The 19,877-nt window shown below is 40.8% G+C and overlaps 1 pseudogene; it reads right to left on the bottom strand.

Moving 5' to 3' along the window:
* Positions 1-8,720: 8,720 nt before the first annotated feature.
* LOC119522013 lies at positions 8,721-8,943 on the bottom strand (annotated as a pseudogene).
* Between the last annotated feature and the right edge of the window lie 10,934 nt (positions 8,944-19,877).

Here is a 19,877-nt window from a genome sequence, read left to right on the forward strand (position 1 = left end):
ATCAAAAAGTATAGACATCACTACCACATGAGTTAAACAAAAAAATGGAGTAAAAAACAAAAGTAGTATATTGTAAGATGGCAGACTGGTGAGCTGTATGTTTTAGTTACTCCTCCAGGAAAGTAGGTAGAAAGCCAGGAACTGCGTGGACTGGACACCACAGAGCAATCTCACTTTGGGCATACTTCATACAACACTCATGAAAACGTGGAACTGCTGAGATCAGCGAAATCTGTAAGTTTTTGCGGCCAGGGGACCCGCGCCCCTCCCTGCCAGGCTCAGTCCCGGGGGAGGAGGGGCTGTCAGCTCCGGGAAGGAGCAGGGAGAACTGCAGTGGCAGCCCTTATCGGAAACTCATTCTACTGAGTCAAACTCCAACCATAGATAGACTGAGACCAGACACCAGAGAATCTGAGAGCAGCCAGCCCAGCAGAGAGGAGACAGGCATAGAAAAAAAACAACACGAAAAACTCCAAAATAAAAGCGGAGGACTTTTGGAGTTCTGGTGAACATAGAAAGGGGAAGGGCCCTGAGGTGCATATGAAAATCCTGAAGAAAAGCTGATCTCTCTGCCCTGTGGACCTTTCCTTAATGGCCCTGGTTGCTTTGTCTCTTAGCATTTCAATAACCCATTAGATCTCTGAGGAGGGCCCGTTTTTTGTTTGTTTGTTTGTTTGTTTGTTTTGTTTTCTTTTGTTTTTTTAATCCTTTTTTCTTTTTCTAAAACAATTACTCTAAGAAGCCCAATACAGAAAGCTTCAAAGACTTGCTATTTGGGCAGGTCAAGTCAAGAGCAGAACTAGGAGAGCTCTGAGACAAAACGCAATAATCCAGTGGCTGAGAAAATTCACTAAACACCACAACTTCCCAAGAAAAGGGGGGTGTCCGCTCACAGCCATCATCCTGGTGGACAGGAAACTCTCCTGCCCATCGCCAGCCCCATACCCCAGAACTGCCCCAGACAACCCAGTGTGACGGAAGTGCTTCAAATAACAGGCACACACCACAAAACTGGGCGTGGACATTAGCCTTCCCTGCAACCTCAGCTGATTGTCCCAGAGTTGGGAAGGTAGAGCAGTGTGAATTAACAAAGCCCCATTCAGCCATTATTTCAGCAGACTGGGAGCCTCCCTACACAGCCCAGCAGCCCAGAACTGCCCTGGGGGGACGGCACTCACCTGTGACATAGCACAGTCATCCCTCAACAGAGGACCCAGGGTGCACGGCCTGGAAGAGGGGCCCACTTGCAAGTCTCAGGAGCCATACGCCAATACCAAGGACTTGTGGGTCAGTGGCAGAGACAAACTGTGGCAGGACTGAACTGAAGGATTAGACTATTGCAGCAGCTTTAAAACTCAAGGATCACCAGGGAGATTTGATTGTTAGTGCCACCCCCCCTCCCTGACTACCCAGAAACACGCCCCATATACAGGGCAGGCAACACTAACTACACACGCAAGCTTGGTACACCAATTGGACCCCACAAGACTCACTCCCCCACTCACCAAAAAGGCTAAGCAGGGGAGAACTGGCTTGTGGAGAACAGGTGGCTCGTGGACGCCACCTGCTGGTTAGTTAGAGAAAGTGTACTCCACGAAGCTGTAGATCTGATAAATTACAGATAAGGACTTCAATTGGTCTACAAATCCTAAAAGAACCCTATCAAGTTCAGCAAATGCCAAGAGGCCAAAAACAACAGAAAATTATAAAGCATATGAAAAAACCAGACGATATGGATAACCCAAGCCCAAGCACCCAAATTAAAAGACCAGAAGAGACACAGCACCTAGAGCAGCTACTCAAAGAACTAAAGATGAACAATGAGACCATAGTATGGGAGATAAAGGAAATCAAGAAGACCCTAGAAGAGCATAAAGAAGACATTGCAAGACTAAATTAAAAAATGGATGATCTTATGGAAATTAAAGAAACTGTTGACCAAATTAAAAAGATTCTGGATACTCATAGTACAAGACTAGAGGAAGTTGAACAACGAATCAGTGACCTCGAAGATGACAGAATGGAAAATGAAAGCATAAAAGAAAGAATGGGGAAAAAAATTGAAAAAATCGAAATGGACCTCAGGGATATGATAGATAATATGAAACGTCCAAATATAAGACTCATTGGTGTCCCAGAAGGGGAAGAAAAGGGTAAAGGTCTAGGAAGAGTATTCAAAGAAATTGCTGGGGAAAACTTCCCAAATCTTCTAAACAACATAAATACACAAATCATAAATGCTCAGCGAACTCCAAATAGAATAAATCCAAATAAACCCACTCCGAGACATATACTGATCACACTATCAAACACAGAAGAGAAGGAGCAAGTTCTGAAAGCAGCAAGAGAAAAGCAATTCACCACATACAAAGGAAACAGCATAAGACTAAGTAGTGACTACTCAGCAGCCACCATGGAGGCGAGAAGGCAGTGGCACGATATATTTAAAATTCTGAGTGAGAGGAATTTCCAGCCAAGAATACTTTATCCAGCAAAGCTCTCCTTCAAATTTGAGGGAGAGCTTAAATTTTTCACAGACAAAGAAATGCTGAGAGAATTTGCTAACAAGAGACCTGCCCTACTGGAGATACTAAAGGGAGCCCTACAGACAGAGAAACAAAGAAGGACAGAGAGACTTGGAGAAAGGTTCAGTACTAAAGAGATTCGGTATGGGTACAATAAAGGATATTAATAGAGGGGAAAAATATGACAAACATAAACCAAAGGATAAGATGGCTGATTTAAGAAATGCCTTCACGGTTATAATGTTGAATGTAAATGGATTAAACTCCCCAATTAAAAGATATAGATTCGCAGAATGGATAAAAAAAAATGAACCATTAATATGTTGCATACAAGAGACTCATCTTAGACATAGGGACACAAAGAAACTGAAAGTGAAAGGATGGAAAAAATATTTCATGCAAGCTACAGCCAAAAGAAAGCAGGTGTAGCAATATTAATCTCAGATAAAATAGACTTCAAATGCAGGGATGTTTTGAGAGACAAAGAAGGTCACTACATACTAATAAAGGGGGCAATTCAGCAAGAAGAAATAACAATAGTAAATGTCTATGCACCCAATCAAGGTGCCACAAAATACATGAGAGAAACACTGGCAAAACTAAAGGAAGCAATTGATGTTTCCACAATAATTGTGGGAGACTTCAACACATCACTCTCTCCTATAGATAGATCAACCAGACAGAAGACCAATAAGGAAATTGAAAACCTAAACAATCTGATAAATGAATTAGATTTAACAGACATATACAGGACATTACATCCCAAATCACCAGGATACACATACTTTTCTAGTGCTCATGGAACTTTCTCCAGAATAGATCATATGCTGGGACATCAAACAAGCCTCAATAAATTTAAAAAGATTGAAATTATTCAAAGCACATTCTCTGACCACAATAGAATACAATTAGAAGTCAATAAGCATCAGAGACTTAGAAAATTCACAAACACCTGGAGGTTAAACAACACACTCCTAAACAATCAGTGGGTTAAAGAAGAAATAGCAAGAGAAATTGCTAAATATATAGAGACGAATGAAAATGAGAACACAACATACCAAAACCTATGGGATGCAGCAAAAGCAGTGCTAAGGGGGAAATTTATAGCACTAAACGCATATATAAAAAAGGAAGAAAGAGCCAAAATCAAAGAACTAATGGATCAACTGAAGAAGCTAGAAAATGAACAGCAAACCAATCCTAAACCAAGTAGAAGAAAAGAAATAACAAGGATTAAAGCAGAAATAAATGACATAGAGAACAAAAAAACAATAGAGAGGATAAATCTCACCAAAAGTTGGTTCTTTGAGAAGATCAACAAGATTGACAAGCCCCTAGCTAGGCTGACAAAATCAAAAAGAGAGAAGACCCATATAAACAAAATAATGAATGAAAAAGGTGACATAACTGCAGATCCTGAAGAAATTAAAAAAAATATAAGAGGATATTATGAACAACTGTATGGCAACAAACTGGATAATGTAGAAGAAATGGACAATTTCCTGGAAACATATGAACAACCTAGACTGACCAGAGAAGAAATAGAAGACCTCAACCAACCCATCACAAGCAAGGAGATCCAATCAGTCATCAAAAATCTTCCCACAAATAAATGCCCAGGGCCAGATGGCTTCACAGGGGAATTCTACCAAACTTTCCAGAAAGAATTGACACCAGTCTTACTCAAACTCTTTCAAAACATTGAAGAAAATGGAATACTACCTAACTCATCTTATGAAGCTAACATCAATCTAATACCAAAACCAGGCAAAGATGTTACAAAAAAGGAAAACTACCAGCCAATCTCCCTAATGAATATAGATGCAAAAATCCTCAACAAAATACTTGCAAATCGAATCCAAAGACACATTAAAAAAATCATACACCATGACCAAATGGGGTTTATTCCAGGCATGCAAGGATGGTTCAACATAAGAAAATCAATCAATGTATTACAACACATTAACAAGTCAAAAGGGAAAATTCAATTAATCATCTCAATAGATGCTGAAAAAGCATTTGACAAAATCCAACATCCCTTTTTGATAAAAACACTTCAAAAGGTAGGAATTGAAGGAAACTTCCTCAACATGATAAAGAGCATATATGAAAAACCCACAGCCAGCATAGTACTCAATGGAGAGAGACTGAAAGCCTTCCCTCTAAGATCAGGAACAAGACAAGGATGCCCGCTCTCACCACTGTTATTCAACATTGTGCTGGAAGTGCTAGCCAGGGCAATCCAGCAAGACAAAGAAATGAAAGGCATCCAAATTGGAAAAGAAGAAGTAAAACTGTCATTGTTTGCAGATGATATGATCTTATATCTAGAAAACCCTGAGAAATCGACGATTCAGCTACTAGAGCTAATAAACAAATTTAGCAAAGTAGTGGGATACAAGGTTAATGCACATAAGTCAGTAATGTTTCTATATGCTAGAAATGAACAAACTGAAGAGACACTCAAGAAAAAGATACCATTTTCAATAGCAACGAAAAAAATCAAGTACCTAGGAATAAACTTAACCAAAGATGTAAAAGACCTATACAAAGAAAACTACATAACTCTACTAAAAGAAATAGAAGGGGACCTTAAAAGATGGAAAAATATTCCATGTTCATGGATAGGAAGACTAAATGTCATTAAGATGTCAATTCTACCCAAACTCATCTACAGATTCAATGCAATCCCAATCAAAATTCCAACAACCTACTTTGCAGACTTGGAAAAGCTAGTTATCAAATTTATTTGGAAAGGGAAGATGCCTCGAATTGCTAAAGACACTCTAAAAAAGAAAAACCAAGTGGGAGGACTTACACTCCCTGACTTTGAAGCTTATTATAAAGCCACAGTTGCCAAAACAGCATGGTACTGGCACAAAGATAGACATATAGATCAATGGAATCGAATTGAGAATTCAGAGATAGACCCTCAGATCTACGGCCGACTGATCTTTTATAAGGCCCCCAAAGTCACTGAACTGAGTCATAATGGTCTTTTCAACAAATGGGGCTGGGAGAGTTGGATATCCATATCCAAAAGAATGAAAGAGGACCCCTACCTCACCCCCTACACAAAAATTAACTCAAAATGGACCAAAGATCTCAATATAAAAGAAAGTACCATAAAACTCCTAGAAGATAATGTAGGAAAACATCTTCAAGACCTTGTATTAGGCGGCCACTTCCTGGACTTTACACCCAAAGCACAAGCAACAAAAGAGAAAATAGATAAATGGGAACTCCTCAAGCTTAGAAGTTTCTGCACCTCAAAGGAATTTCTCAAAAAGGTAAAGAGGCAGCCAACTCAATGGGAAAAAATTTTTGGAAACCATGTATCTGACAAAAGACTGATATCTTGCATATATAAAGAAATCCTACAACTCAATGACAATAGTACAGTCATCTCAATTATAAAATGGGCAAAAGATATGAAAAGACAGTTCTCTGAAGAGGAAATACAAATGGCCAAGAAACACATGAAAAAATGTTCAGCTTCACTAGCTATTAGAGAGATGCAAATTAAGACCACAATGAGATACCATCTAACACCGGTTAGAATGGCTGTCATTAAACAAACAGGAAACTACAAATGCTGGAGGGGATGTGGAGAAATTGGAACTCTTATTCACTGTTGGTGGGACTGTATAATGGTTCAGCCACTCTGGAAGTCAGTCTGGCAGTTCCTTAGAAAACTAGATATAGAGTGACCATTCGATCCAGCGATTGCACTTCTCATTATATACCCGGAAGATCGGAAAGCAGTGACACGAACAGATATCTGCACGCCAATGTTCACAGTAGCATTATTCACAATTGCCAAGAGATGGAAACAACCCAAATATCCTTCAACAGATGAGTGGATAAATAAAATGTGGTATATACACAGGATGGAATACTACGCGGCAGTAAGAAAGAACGATCTGGTGAAACATATGACAACATGGATGAACCTTGAAGACATAATGCTAAGCAAATAAGCCAGGCACAAAAAGAGAAATATTATATGCTACCACTAATGTGAACTTTGAAAAATATAAAACAAATGGCTTATAATGTAGAATGTAGGGGAACTAGCAATAGAGAGCAATTAAGGAAGGGGGAACAATAATCCAAGAAGAACAGATAGGCTATTTAACGTTCTGGGGATGCCCAGGAATGACTATGGTCTGTTAATTTCTGATGGATATAGTAGGAGCAAGTTCACAGAAATGTTGCTATATTAGGTAACTTTCTTGGGGTAAAGTAGGAACATGTTGGAAGTTAAGCAGTTATCTTAGGTTAGTTGTCTTTTTCTTACTCCCTTGTTATGGTCTCTTTAAAATGTTCTTTTATTGTATGTTTGTTTTCCTTTTAACTTTTTTTTCATACAGTTGATTTAAAAAAGAAGGGAAAGTTAAAAAAAAAAAAAAAAACAAGGAAAAAAAAAAAAGATGCAGTGCCCCCTTGAGGAGCCTGTGGAGAATGCAGGGGTATTCGCCTACCCCACCTCCATGGTTGCTAACATGACCACAGACATAGGGGACTGGTGGTTTGATGGATTGAGCCCTCTACCACAGGTTTTACCCTTGGGAAGACGGTTGCTGCAAAGGAGAGGCTAGGCCTCCCTATGGTTGTGCCTAAGAGCCTCCTCCCGAATGCCTCTTTGTTGCTCAGATGTGGCCCTGTCTCTCTAGCTAAGCCAACTTGAAAGGTGAAATCACTGCCCTCCCCCCTACATGGGATCAGACACCCAGGGGAGTGAATCTCCCTGGCAACGTGGAATATGACTCCCGGGGAGGAATGTAGACCTGACATCGTGGGACGGAGTACATCTTCTTGACCAAAAGGGGGATGTGAAAGGAAATGAAATAAGCTTCAGTGGCAGAGAGAATCCAAAAGGAGCCGAGAGGTCACTCTGGTGGGCACTCTTATGCACACTTTAGACAACCCTTTTTAGGTTCTAAAGAATTGGGGTAGCTGGTGGTGGATACCTGAAACTATCAAACTACAACCCAGAACCCATGAATCTCGAAGACAGTTGTATAAAAATGTAGCTTATGAGGGGTGACAATGGGATTGGGAAAGCCATAAGGACCACACTCCACTTTGTCTAGTTTATGGATGGATGAGTAGAAAAATAGGGGAAGGAAACAAACAGACAAAGGTACCCAGTGTTCTTTTTTACTTCAATTGCTCTTTTTCACTCTAATTATTATTCTTGTTATTCTTGTGTGTGTGCTAATGAAGGTGTCAGGGATTGATTTGGGTGATGAATGTACAACTATGTAATGGTACTGTGAACAATCGAAAGTACGATTTGTTTTGTATGACTGCGTGTTATATGAATATATCTCAATAAAATGAAGATAAAAAAAAGTAGTATATTGTAATCAAATTACCTGATAAGAATATTAACTATTTCACATTTCTACTTAGCGCAAGCAAAAATAAAGAGGTTTCAAGGTACTAAAATGTTTGGCATTTGTACTGCAAGCTTTAAATTATAATTTTATTCTACACAAGTCATGTCTAAAAAAATGGCCGTGCTCGTAAATAAAAAAAATGTTATATCCAGCAGGCAGTATTCTACTAGTCAAGAGAACTCTTTATAAAATTAGGTTTAAAAAATGCAGAATGTCTGATATTTATATTACCAGTGTAAAGGCTAAAAATCACACAAACCATACAGAAAATAAAGAATTAAATGATTAATATTTGCTTTGAGGAAACCAGAAATGATTATATTGCATGAAATAAGCAATAATGACAAAGGATGTGATTAATAAACTTTTTTAAGCCCAAACATACTTTTCATCTTAAAGAGGACAATTCTCACTTTTACTTTCTTTGTCCAGAACAGGACCTGAATTTAAGCTGTTATTTGAATAAAGTTCATAATCTAAAGTCATTTTTTTCACCATAGGATATTTTTATTTCAGTAGATAGCCTAATAAATGATCAGTTATAAAGATTTTGTAGAATAAATGCCAATTTACCCAATAACTGTCACAGATACCAACATATTTCTATATCCAAGCGTAAAAGGTACTACAGTACTGGGGTCATAACTAACATGATTCTTCCATATAGTCAGACTTTGTTACTATATAATACGGTCACAAAACCCAAAGAAGAAACCTTAGTTGAGTCCTTCTCCAAAGCTGCATAATTTTCCAAATAATTTTCCTCTGGTTTCAGAGCCTGTTCTTTTCTTCAATCCTTTTTTAGTCATTTGGCTTTTGTAATATTTTTCTGACGTTTTTGTTTCTTCTTCTGCTCCTTTTCCCTGGCCTCAATCATCTTGGCCAGTTTCCAGGATAGTACAGCACTTGCTAGGAACAATGGAGTAAGGGCCAAAATCAGTTGTAAGGAAGCCATATGGGTCCTTTGCAGCCCATTCCACAACATGCTCAGCCCAAGCCTTTATATCAAACATCTTTGTAGTGGTCTTAGGAAAACTTATGCTTGAGTCGTGATCTCTAACTTTGTCCTGGAATTACTAGAGAGCCAATCACAATTTCAGGTGACCCTTGGTTGTCGTCTTCTTTAGTTCTGCCATACAATTCTGAGAGAAGGTTTAAATTCTTTCTTTCCCCTAATGGGGCCGCTGACCCCTGGGGGCCACATTCACCCCAGAACCTCGGCCTGCACTGCCTCAGGCCCGGGCCTCTACACTCAACGGCAGGCCCGGCGGGATTCGCGGAGCTGAGGGACCCTGGTAACCCGAGCCCTGCCACGCCTCGCCTCCCCGGCGCGGTGGCCCACTCCGCTGAGTACCGAGGTAAATCTACCGCAATGACCTGACTCCAGCCTCCCGTACATCGTGCCCAGAGCCCGAGGCCCTCACCTCACTTTTCAAGTTGGATGGTTTGGGTGTCCCATTAGGCAGAGAAGAGGTTTGAAGTATCTGATTAATGGTCTTTCCTTTTGTCTCCTACATTAATGGAAGACTTTAATCTATCATCCCATTTTCTAATTCATGCTGTTGTCCCATGGTTATGGTTCTTGCAATAGTTGGCCTTTTGCCAGGCAGATTCATATTGATGGACAGGAATTCTCAGAGGACATAGCAGTTGTAGCACCTTAGACAAGTCATAAATAATCAGCTGGCTTTTTCTCTTTGGTAGCTAGTTGACAAATGCTACATCAAATGACACTAGGCTTCCTATATTCCTGCTGGGCCACCTGGATGGTAGTTAAGGGGCTGTACAACGGTGGGGTCCCAAGACGACATTTTTTTTAATCTTCATTTTATTGCTCTATATTCACATACCACGCATTCATACAAAACAAACAGTACATTCGATTGTTCACAGTACCGTTACATAGTTGTACATTCATCACCTAAATCAATCCCTGACACCTTCATTAGCACACACATAAAAATAACAAGAATAATAATTAAAGTGAAAAAGAGCAATTGAAGTAAAAAAGAACACTGGGTACCTTTGTCTGTTTGTTTGTTTGTTTCCTTCCCCTATTTTTCTACTCATCCATCCATAAACTAAACAAAGGGGAGTGTGGTCCTTATGGCTTTCCCAATCCTATTTTCACCCCTCATAAGCTACATTTTTATACAATTGTCTTCGAGATTCATGGGTTCTGGGTTGTAGTTTGATAGTTTCAGGTATCCACCACCAGCTACCCCAAATCTTTAGAACCTAAAACGGGTTGTCTAAAGTGTGCATAAGAGTGCCCACCAGAGTGACCTCTTGGCTCCTTTTGGAATCTCTCTGCCACTGAAGCTTATTTCATTTCCTTTCACATCCCCCTTTTGGTCAAGAAGATGTTCCCCATCCCACGATACCAGGTCTGCATTCCTCCCCAGTAGTCATATTCCACATTGCCAGGGAGATTCACTCCCCTGGGTGCCAAAATGACTTTTTATATATATTTCTAACTCCCAGATTAATTATATGAAGAGGTTTCAGTAGATATTTCTAATCTCAGTAGTCCTAACTATCCCTTTTGTTCATGTAGGTCTTTTGGTTTCATTTTCACCAAACTCTTTTTATCTCTAATGATTTTGGGATCTTAGACAATTGTTCTCTCTCTTCACTGAAGCTGGAGCAATAGCTGCCAGCATGGGACTGGGGAGAGAAAAAAGAGGCCATGGAGCAGTGAGGCCATTCCCGCTCATCATGTTTCCCTCAGAGGACTGTTCTTTCAGAAGGTCTGACGATTTATCTAGCACGTTCACCACAGTAATTGCTTGCCATCCTCACAACAGCCCTTTGAGGAAACTGAGGCCCAGAGAAGTTAAGTGACTCTAGTTCAAGATCACACTAGTGGTGCATTTATAGCAGCACTAGAGCTAGGATTCTTTTCCGTCTTGGATACTTGGTGAATTCAGAGGATAGTGCCCTGTTTTTGACAAGGTAAAGGAGAGTAGGAACGTAAGTATGAGGATTCTTATTTTTGGCACCTTCTGGTTGTCCTACCCAAAAGACAGAATCTCAGGGGGCTAAGGAGAGAGTCAAGTCAATGCCAAACCATGTTATGCTTCCTTCCAAAAAGTCAGGGTGGAAGGATCATTTGGGTGGGTTAAGGACTGCTGTACTGCAGAGGTGGGGACAGGGAGTCCCAGAGTCTAACTAGACCGCAACTTTTTCTTTCATCTCCCTGCACCAAAATCTGTGATGGGTAGGTGTCTTGGGATCACAGTCAGTAGTCTTCCTCTTTGGAGTCTAGACAGATGGCTGGTTCTCCTGACAGAGTTTTGAGCAGTGAAAATGGCCTCCCATAACCTTCTCCTGTCCCTCCCCTAATCCCCTCCAGCATCTGTTGTTCTTGTCTGGACAGAGGATGATTGTTTAATTTCTTCATTTTTGAACATAGATTTACCAAGCTGGGTCCTGCTTGAGTTGGAGCCAGAGGTGATGGAAAGAAAACAGTTCAAAAAACGACTACACACTCATTATTGTAAGTATGATAAATAGTGCTGAATTTTGAGTAAATCTGGTTGAAACGGGTAGTTTAGAGTCATGTATGTCACCAGAAGGAAAGCTAAAGGTGAAAATGTGGGAATGTATAACTCAGGGAATCTTCAATACAAATACAGTACAGATGTTAAACAGTTTTCTTATGGACTAGAACAAATGTACAACACTATTACAGGGCATTAATAAATGGGTATTTGGGGAAAATGTACCTATTGAAAACTATGGACTATAATTAACAGTAATCTCAATATTCTTTTATCAACAGTAACAAATGTACCACACTAATGCTAGGAGTCAATAATAAGGGGGGAAAGGGGTGTGGGATAGTTTGGGTTTTCCTTTATATTTTCATTTTATCTTATTATTCTTTTTGGAGTAATGGAAATGTTCTAAAATTGATTGGGATGATGATTGCAAAACTATGTGATGATACTGGTGCCATTGATGGTATACTTCAGATGGATTGTATGGAGTGTGAATATATCTCAATAAAATTGCATTTTTTAAAGAAAGGATTACATAAATTGGGATTTCCACTAGCCTAAACCAAGCAAGGAGGACTGGAGATAGGAAAGTGAGGCATTTGGAAGATAGGCATGTGGAAGGAAGGGAGAGTCTGGAGAAAGTGAGCTCAGGGTTTCCTTTCTTGGGCTTGTGTGGCTGTTTAAAGAGACAAGGAAACAATCAGCTTATTTCTGTCCTTCCAGATCCTCAGGTAGGCAGCAACTTGCCCTAGAGATACATTCCTTTGCAGTGTGGGCATTAGGAGTTCTTTAAGAACTGGGAAACTCATAGAGGCTGCATTAATTTAATCCTTTCATTTAGGATGCCTTGAGAAAAGAAAGATTATGGTGAGGATATGCATTGCCTGGAAAACCACCAGATTCCAAGGCTCTAGGTATCAGCTTCTTGTTCTCTTCTTTTTTATGATGTCCTGCTTCCTTAGCAAGTTTGCTGCAGAGTATTGGACATGCAGTCACCATGATCTGAGAGGACTAATACAGAGGGCTTTACTCTGAAAGTTTATGTCAGCCCTTGTGATAACCTACCTATGAGATTCAGTTGAACAAGAGAGAAGCAGTGCCAGTTCTCTGTGTATGTGAAATAGGCAACTGTCTGTGTCAGTGTTTCCCAAATCATGGTCCTCAGACCCCTGCATCATATTCATGTTAGTGCTTATTAAACCTGCAAATTTTAGGGCCCTTCTTTAGACCCTCAGAACCAGAACTTCGGAGTTGGGATTGGGTGAGCTGCATAATTAACAAACTCCTCAGGTGACTGTGCACACCAAAGTTCAGAACCTCTACTCGATACTCTTCGAGCTTTCACTCAAGTTGGTGCCTCTTTCTGGAAAGTTCTTTCCCTCCCATCTCTGCTTGGGGAAATCCTTCCTCATCCCTGGATACCAGGCTCAGATGTAATTGTCTCAATGAAGCTTTCCCAGATTTCATGTCTCTCTGACTCCAAATCCTGTTGCTATGGGATAGGGTATTTAAGGAGCGTAAGAACTGAGGTCAGGGCATTATTAGGATATGAGAAGGCAAATCTGTGATAGAGCTGGAGGGAAGATTTATGATCTCTTCGCCAACATTTCATTTGGAACGATGTTAAACCTACAAAACAATTGAAAGTATTTTATAATGAATACCAACATACCTTTCACCTAAAAATTTTAAATATTTTACAACCTTTGTGCTCTCTCCTCCCTCTCTCTCCCTCTTTTCCTCTCTCTCTCTCTCCCCCTCTCCCCCTCTAACTCTCTTCCTCTCTCCCTCTCCCCCTCCCTCCCACTCTTCGTCTCCCCCCCACCACACACACGCACACATTACACGTATGTATGTTTTTGTATGTATTTGGCTGCACTGCTTGAAACTAAATTGCAGCTACCATGCCACTTCACATCTAAATACTTCAGTATGTTTCTCCTATGAACAAGAATATTCTCTCATTCTTTTGCATAATCATAATACCATTATCACACCCAAGAAATTTAACATTGACAGGATAACATTATCCAACATTGAGTCCATATTAAAAGCTCTCAAATTACCTCCAAAACATCCTAGCTGTTTGCATTGATGTAGGACCCAATCAAGAAATTGATTGTCTTTTCTTTTTAGTCTCTTTTAATATAGATTCTAGACCAGTACTTTTGGCTATTTTTCTCCATGATATTGCTATTTTTTGAAGATTGGCAGGTCAGTTGACTTGCATACAATCTGGATTTGTGTGATTGTCTCCTGGGAGTTAGATTCAGATTAAATATTTTGGAAAGAATACTACAGAAGTAATTGCTGTTTATTTCCCTTTTAATCACAACAGGAGGCACATATGCCATTGCCCCATTGCTGGTGATGTTGGTGATGCTAAATTTGATCATTTAGTTAAGGCAGTTTCTGCTAGAATTCTTCATTATGAAGGTACCTTTTTTTAAAATTCATGTATAATCTATGGGGTAATACTTGGAGACTGCCTGAATATCTTGCTCCCCTACAACTTCGCCAACAGTTTTAACATCCATTGATGATCTTTGTCTATATTATTTATTAAGCTGGTAGTTGCAAGAGGAAATTTTCTAATTTTATTAGAATTTTTCCGGCATTCTTCTGTTAAGAAGAGTTTCCCTTCCCTTCTTCCTTTTTAATTATCACCACAGACTCATAGATTCTCTTTTTTAGTTTAATGTGTTAAAATTCATTCTCATTGTTATTATTTTTATGCTTATATCTTGGCCAATGGGATCCTCTTCAAGATAGACTTTGTGCCCTTTTGACATGTCTGAGCATAGTCTTCTTTTCTAGCTCATTTAGGATTTTCCCTGCCCCAGCCCTGGAATAAACCATTCCCTCAAAGAGCTCTGGTTACTTTAATGGGGGATGTTATTTTGAAACAAAGATCTGGTGCTAGGTGTGCTTGCTATTACAACAGTGTCAGGAGTTAAGTTTTGTTGAGTGTTTAGCCCCTGAATTTGTATACTTGCATTGAAGTTTCTACAAGGGTTATAAAGTTGGAAAACCCCAAACAGGGCAACCAATACTGCACCTCTGATCAGGTAGAACAGAGAATGTAAACCTCACCATAACCATGTTTAGAGAAGAGAATTGGTGACTAATTCATGAAAGGGGACTTTGGGAGGGATGATGTTGGAGGCAGAGATAAAATGACTCCAATAAGATAAATGCATATGTGCAGGAAGGGGGTAGGGATGAAATGGTATCAACCAGAAAGGGAGGATTTTGCTGCCAAGAGAGAGAGAATAGACAAATACTTAATTCAGTTTATACCATTATGGAAATGGTGGTGAGAATGGAAAGAGCGGGGAGTAAGCATGGACAAGCAAGGAGCCCAGGGACCATGAGTAGAGCTATTAAATGGCGGAGTGAGGACTTGACTCTGATTCCAAAGTCTGTGTTCTACGCTACTAATGCCTTTCTTTGCTTATCCTGTTGGGTACTTGCTCTAATGATAAACTAAGGAAAGCATGGTTAATTAAGGCAGTGTTTTCAAAATGTGGTCCAAGTAACCCCCTGCATCAGAGTCACCTGTTAAAGATGCACATTCCTGGGTTCCATCCTGGACCTATTCAATCAGACTCTGGAGATGGGACCCAAGAAAGTGTATGTTTAACAAACTCTCATGGTAATTCTTTGGTGTGCTGAAGTTGGAGCCACATGGTGTGATGTGATTGAGGGCCCTCAAAGGGTTTATCTACCTCCAAAATATAGCCCCATTCCAAGCTTAGCATGTCCACCTTCACCTTTCCCCTCCCACTTCACCCCCAAATATCCCTCACCGCCTCATCCCTCGCTTCCCCAACTGGCCCCAAATACTTAGCATGAGAGACATTAGTAGGCCAGATGGGGGTGTTGCCTCCAGTCAAAGGGGGCTTGTTCTCTTTAACACTCAGGTATTGGCCTTGTGAGAAAGAGCCCGTGAGAAAGGGCAAGGTATTTTTGTTTGTTTTTCTCCAAGGTGAGGGTAGGAAAATCTTCACCTATGTTTCTGGAAAGAATTCCTAGTGGGGGTGGACCCAGACATCATTGTTCCCTTTTCAACATTGAATAATTGTCAGAAGAGCAAGTGTCTTCCCTCTCTACCCAACCTCCTTCCCCCTCCCCTGCCCATGCTACTGGATTAAGATTTGATTACTGTCTTGACAAAGTCATGTAATGTTGGGAGTTACTTTACTAACAACACCCACCTAAGACACATAATAATAATGATGATTATAATAATAATCACCTTTATTGAGTGAACTAGGCCAAACCTTTTACATAAATTAGGTCATTTGATCCTTATATCAATCCAGTGATCTTACAGATGGGAAAACTGAGGCTCAGAGAAGTGAAGTAGTTTTCCCAAGGTCACAGAGTTATTAAGAGTTGGAACTGGATTCAAACCCAGTTCTGATTATTGAGTCCACACTTTTAAATACTATGCTATACTCCCTAATAAGCAATAATTCCACCTGACTTCAGAATTTTCTCACGATTTTCTTCTGAGGAATTCCAAGTCTACAGAATTGCTGAGACTGAAGAAGCAGGGACACCAGACTTATCATCTTTCAAGGCAGGGAGCTGATGCAGCAGAGAAATCAATTTGTATTCCATGGCCTTTCAGCAAGTGAATAACTGAAAGGAGCCATTGATGGAGCGACCTTAAGCTCTTGCTTATGAATTTGACTTTGATTTAAGAGGCAGCTGGGAGCCATTCTGATTTCTGACTGGTGCTTGCTGAATCCAGAGTGGGTTCAGGTTGGATTAATATCACTGTCTTTTGTGTGAGGAAATGCTGCTGCTGATAATAAACAGGTTTGCAGCTGTTGTTGGAAAAGACCAATGCTGCCTAACAGCCCCTTCTGTACTTAGCACACTTGATTGACTGTCTTTAGGTTTATAGCTCTCTGGAAAGAGTGTCACAGGGAAAAATGCTACCTCTTAGAATGTAGTTAACTCAATAAGAGCTCTCACTCCCACTCTACACCCTCCATTCCCAATAAACAGGGGGAAAAAGCCTTGTAAAGGTGCTCCAAATTTGTGTAGCCAACATTTTCTCTCTAGTTTGCCAATTCTTTCATGAGAATGCCCAGCCAAAATCTGCAGTGTAATGAAAAACCAAACCAAACCAAAACAAAGAAAACAAAACTATACAACCCAATAACTAGAAGGACTCTTTCCTGCTAGCAAGCATCATTTGTAATTTTGCTTCATTGTTAAAGTTACATTTAGTTTCAGGTTACCCATTTCTTAGTGACAGGGGTGTCAGGAAAAGCTCTCTGCACCTGCTGCAAAGTTTCATCTATGACTGAAGACAGACACAGACACACACAAATATAGTATCTTCCCAATTTTAGCATGTGTGCTGTTGAAGCAAGCACATGTACATATAAAGTAGCATCCTAGTTAAGCATATGTCTTGCTAAATTAAACAGCATCATATATAGACACACAAGATTTCAAAGTTAGAAGAGTCTTAAAATGCCATCTAGCAAAGCCCTCCATCCTACTGTTCATACCTGGCAGTTGGTGCTTAGAACATCTCTATACTGAGACACCAAAGTTTGGGCACCTCCAGTGACGAGTTGCTTCCTTACTTTCAGAGGCAACTGGTTTCTGTGACCAGTTTTTTTAACTAAGGTCTTTTAAAATATAAGATGAAATCCACTGCTCTTGCACTTTCTAGCCTTTGGGGGCTATTTCCTATTTCCTTCCTCTGAAATCACTCAGAAGGGAGCTCCTTTTCTGCATAGGCCCAACCCCTTTACCCGAGAGGGACTGAAACTTCTAACACTATAATGCCCAGCCAGGACCCTCTACACATTGCTTCTTCTCCCCCTCCAACTGCTCCCTTTTGATGGTTTGTGTCTCCAAGTTCCATTCCTTCAGTTGGTCCTGACCCACCTGTATTGCTCTGCTCCTCCCTGCTCACCAAGTGACCACAAATCTTCTGGAAGTCTGGGCTTCTGCAAGCCCATTGCATTGTCATCACTCAGCTTGCTGAAAGCCATTGGCTACAGCAAGTAAGCAAGTGATCAGAGAGGTGCATTGATTTTCTGAGAGGCACCAGTCTAGCTATGGCAGAAATAGGCTCTAGCTTAATAATCTGCTCATCACACACAGCAAGAGGCACCCTGACTTGTTCAAAGACACTGTGGTTGGTGCAGAGGATGAATAAGCATGATTCACTGCCACTCTGGCACCCAGGGCATGAAGAATAATAAAACCAAAGAATTGTAGCCGCTTGAGTAGTAAATTAAGAGATCCGGGGCTCAGCTAGATTCCAGACATCAATGTTACCATGGCAATAAAGGGCCCCAGCGTTCAGCAGCTATTACAGAGCAGATATCTAATAGGCTAGACTGTGTCACAGCCAAAGCCCAAGGGGCTAGCAAAGAAGACCAGTTAGCATATCCATTCATTAGGGGCCTCTGCACACTTCTTCTGTTAATTCCAATTAGATGTTTGAACCAATGTCTCTTGCTTGCATTATACTCATTGGTGCCTTTTAGCCATTGGAAGTAGGCTTGAATTTCCACAAGAACCTCACAATTTCCCAAACCCTCACTTTTTCCCTGGGGGTCTAGGCTTATACGGTCACAAACCTGTGGCCCTCAGTTCTTTGAAATGAAAGCATCCTTCATTGTACAACTGTACTCGACAGATGGAAACTCTGCTCAGGAATGTGATGCGCCAAGGGTTCTTCCTGGAACCCAGTGAAGTAGGTATCTGGGACCGCTATCTGGACCATTCAGTTCAAGGAAACCCTCTGGCCTCAGACAGTGAGCCTGCTGGCGATGCCTGCTGGCCACTGCTCAGAGGCTAGCTGTTCGGGAGGGGGAGCTTTGGGCACTGGGGACTGGCATCATCAAAGTCAGACAGTAGCTGTTCCAGCATGAAAGCCTGCCTTTCAAAGCCCAGCCCAAGCCCCACATATTCTGGGAAGCCTTTTCTGATCATTGTAGCCCCAGGTGAGTTCTCCTTCCTCCATACACTTCAGAGAGGACTCCCTATGCTGTGCAGCATTCAGAGGCAGCCTCAGCACTAGCCTGCCTGGAGCTTCCTTACCCATGACTTCAGAGTCTAAAGGGCCACTAATGCTGAAAAGGACTGAGGTCCTAAGGAGCACTCAGCAATGCCTTGGTGACTCCAACAGCAGACAGCTCTTAAGCTTCACAGCATATAGCCTCGCAGAGACTCCGTGAAGATTTAGCCAATCCCTGGGAAGGAAAAATACACAACTGCTCTTTGATGGCTGTGGGACACACTGATCACCTTCACTGCTCCACAATTGTAGAAATGACTCCCAAGAACAGATGCGATAAACTAGCCAATCTCATGGTAAAGTCAAAGGTGGTACAGCCGTCTTTTTCTCCCTTTGTAAATAGGAGGACCTAGTCCCTAAATAATTAAGGACTGTCCCTTGATTAGGGGAAGGGGCCAACCAATGAGACAGGAGCATGTTAGATTATACTGGGGAGGGTCTCATGACACAAGGGTTCACTTTCCCAGCTGCCATCAGCAGCCATGTGGTTTTACTGAAGCAGGCAACCAGGACAAAACAGGTTTATAGAAGCAACTGCTGAGACCTGTGCCCAAGGACTGTGCATGTAGTTTTGGAGAACTGGATCATTTACCTTTGAATCTGCTGTCAAATACAAAGCACTGCCCTTTTTCCTTCCTCTCTTGTCTCTGCAGCCATTGCTTCATTTGCAGCCCCATTGGCTACTTCTAGATCCATTCTGCTGCACTGTTAATCAGATTGCTTTTTTCCCCCCTCAAATTTGGCATAAATGGTTTCTCCTTCGACTACAGTCTTTTGCATGTTAGCTTTACAGTTTTCTGTCTCTGAGATCCTATGGGATTTGGTTATTTTACCCTGCCCAACAGTTGGCATTCCAGAAAGCAGCCTGGACTATAGTCAAAATACGTAGCAAATGCATAAGTATATAGGAAAAAAACAATTATCCAGAATGGTTGGGAATGGAAGACTCTGGAGAATGGAATTTTTTTGTTACCTGAGATGTCGCATCATTCCAAATCCTCTTTTGTCATCCACTCTTGGTTTTTGAAATGTTGATAAAATGACTATACTCTTGTTTCTGCCTTCATGAGGCAAGGTCAGTTAACCTACCCTTTGTTTTATTTTTGAAGTTTCCAAGGGCCTCAGGGTTCTCATCCTTAATATCAGGAATCAACACAAACACTGTAGTGGAGAAAGTGTAAGAGATAGAGCTCAATAACTATTAAAACCAGGTTATCCTCTGAAATATACTTTGTTTTTATTAAAACCAAAGAGAGGAATGAGTTTCTTTTTTTGTAAGTGTCCTCTGTCTCTTCAAGGAAGGGTATGGGGAGAGACTTGATTAAGAAGAGTCCTGATTAGTAATGTTTCAGTTAATGGAGTCCTTATTTAAAATGAAGCACAATTG

The sequence above is a fragment of the Choloepus didactylus genome, chromosome X, assembly GCF_015220235.1.
Source record: "Choloepus didactylus isolate mChoDid1 chromosome X, mChoDid1.pri, whole genome shotgun sequence".
NCBI classification, from domain to species: domain Eukaryota; kingdom Metazoa; phylum Chordata; class Mammalia; order Pilosa; family Megalonychidae; genus Choloepus; species Choloepus didactylus.